This window comes from Mesitornis unicolor, unplaced genomic scaffold (genome assembly GCF_000695765.1).
Source record: "Mesitornis unicolor isolate BGI_N332 unplaced genomic scaffold, ASM69576v1 scaffold43723, whole genome shotgun sequence".
In the NCBI taxonomy this organism is placed as follows: domain Eukaryota; kingdom Metazoa; phylum Chordata; class Aves; order Mesitornithiformes; family Mesitornithidae; genus Mesitornis; species Mesitornis unicolor.
The window spans coordinates 45394-48207 of record NW_010177777.1 but is presented as its reverse complement, the minus strand read 5'-3'; the positions used below and the strand labels follow the sequence as shown (position 1 = coordinate 48207).

General features: G+C 38.6%; 1 protein-coding gene across 1 annotated transcript in view; it reads right to left on the bottom strand.

Annotated features, from left to right (window-relative positions):
* The window catches only part of TMEM245 (transmembrane protein 245), a gene marked incomplete at its 5' end in the record, with an annotated part of 67141 nt that overhangs the window by 29318 nt on the left and 35009 nt on the right, over positions 1 to 2814 (bottom strand). The gene's annotated exons all lie outside the window — the stretch shown is intronic.

Genomic DNA, 2814 nt, shown 5'->3' with positions numbered 1-2814 from the left:
GCTAAAAGATGAAGAACAAGGAGTAACATCACAAGGTAGAAATAAATCTGAAGACAGCTTCAAATTAAATAACAGAATTACTACTTTAATAAGTTTGGTTTAAAAATATTTTATGGTAATGAGATGCATAATTTTTATAATATCTGCAGACAACTACACAAGTTGTGTTTTTCAGTAGGGATGCATCAGTCAGTGAAGCAATTACGGAAAATAAATCAAACAATGCTAGAAAATCCATTAAATTTTGTACTGGTTTGGGGAACTGATTGCTTATTAGTTAAAGACCGTAAAGAGCAGTTTTGAGACATGCCTTTAAATGTAGAATACCCACTACAGCCAAATTAGTTTATAGATGGATGCAGACACAGTCTGAATAGGGCAGCAACTTCATGAGACATTAAGTACATAAAGGCATGGCACAGCATGGCACATGGAGGGCTCCTAAATATTTCATTCAGAAGGAATACAGTAAGAATGTAGTGCAATGATTCAAACATATAAAAGAAGCAAGGTTACAAAGGAAAAGCCATACCTTCTTTCAGGCTAACTAATATCAGTGGAAAAACTGTAAAAGCTCCGACATAAAAGCCCTTCTCCAGGTTCAAAGCTGGACATGAAGACTTCAAAACTAGCAACAGTTATGCTGAGTTTAATTAATATCTTAATCAATTAGACTGATTTAAAACAACAACAACAACAACAAACAAAAAACCACAAAACAAAACCCATCAACAACCCTGAATTCAGCATTTGTAGAGCAGATAAAGGAGTGTGAGCCATGTGATCGCCTCTCCTTTGGAACCGAGTGAAACACAAAAGATAATTTATTAAGCATAAACTTGGGAGGGGAAAAGTGCTGAGGAAAGTGACAGGGAATTACAACAACATAGTAAAACCAGAATGATCTACTTAGTCCACGCTTCTTGCTATTTAATGAGAATTATGAATTTTAAGGCTCATCTTTTGAACAGATGTTATTAGTCTCTCTGGAGAATTCAAGTGAGGTTAGAAGTGAAGAGTATGCTTTGCTGAAAAACATTTTCTCACTGGTACCTGTCCCTTTCCTTCCTCTACGGATTAAGAATTCATTCTGGGGGTGCAGTAAGTGGTCTAAGTTCATGCAGCCGCAAGGTAACTTTATTAAATGTGCATGACACCGAGGATGAAAACACAGAGGACAGTGATTTTTGAGGAAACAGTTTACAGCTAAAGCAGAGGCCTTTCAGTTAATATTCAGTGAAAATAGTACTGTCATTGCTAACAAGAAGCCATAAGTTGTATGCTAACTGTGCAAGGCTCCAGTCCCAGATGTTTAAGCCTCTTGCTAGAACTGGGTATGTGAACAGGAATTTGGTGCCACAGATCTCCTTTTATGATGTGGAGTTTAATCACAGAACAGCAGCAAAGACCTTGAAAATAGGGACACAAGTTGAAAACAAATGCCCCTGAAACACAAGCAGTTCATTGAGGAAGAAAGCATTAAGGACACACAACCTTAAGAGCTAGGAAAAGACTGATTTTGTTTTAAGAAAATGCAGTAGCAACTAAGGAAGGGGAAAAAATAACAAACAGGTAAGCAACAGGATAAGGTATCCGCCATCATCTGGAAAAGTAATGCCTCTCCAAGTGTCACACAGCATACAGTCCGGAGCAGAGGTCAAGGGGCAGGAGAAGTCCAGAAAGAAAAACACCTTCTAAAAAGGCCAAGCTTCTTATTTAAGAGCTCTTGAGCCTGCTCGCTTTGACATCTTTGACTCAGACCACCAAGAATAGTGGCTACTGGTGCCAACTAAACAGCATCACCACCATGGTATCCTGTCCTCGCAGCTCATGTAGGATATGACTGTTAAGGACTGACCACTTTGAATACATAACAATAACAATTAGTAAAGCAAACCATTAGCATGAAGTGTGTCAGTAATGAAAGTTGGTCTACTGAAGTTTTGTTTTAAAGATTAAAACTAGCCTGATTTATCAGTCTTCTAAATACTAATCACAGCAATCATTAATTCCCTTCCTCTCACACAGTCACTTGCAACCCATCAGCTGAGCAGTTCACAAGGAGAGGGGTTTTTTCCCTTCTTTCCCCCTTTTTCCATCAGTGTACATCTGGTGGAGGCTGGGAAAGTTTCCTTCAAAACAGTATCTTCCTCCAGTATAGGTTGTATTTGTTTAACAGTTCCCCTAAAAGCTTTAGCCTAAGGAGCTGACAACCAAGAGTATATAACCGCAGTTAGCTTGAATGCGGTTATCAGGTGGTTCAATCAATACTGGGAATGGTTCTCCTAGAAAAGCATCCTTGTTAGGCAGAGTCATTGATCAGAACTGCTGAACTCGTTATCACTAGCATTCGCTTTAGTGTAAGCGTGGATAGTGTCTTTCGTTAAGCTTCAGTATGGCTTATGAAAGCAAGTGCATGTTTTAGGGCTCCTCTGTAGCTATAGCGTAAGTTCCTCTTTATGCATAGGTACCATTAAAATTTCAAGACACATGCTTCTCATCACCAGGATGAGAAACAGACATAGCAGACATCACAGACATTAATCATTACTGAATACAGTATCAGAAAGTGCTCAAATAATTCACTAACAGTGTCAATATCAAAATACATGCACCCGCACCTAAGAGGTCTTAATACCATTCGATTCCCAGAGCCTACCTGCAGCTGAGTTAACGAGCGCAGTTCCTATTAATAAAGTATTTCTAACACCTTTCCAGCTGAGACCAGTTCTCCAAAACACAACTAAGTGTGAATATTTATGCCATAATGATACTTTTGACTGTTATTTGATAACTAAAAAACACACCTCTTTC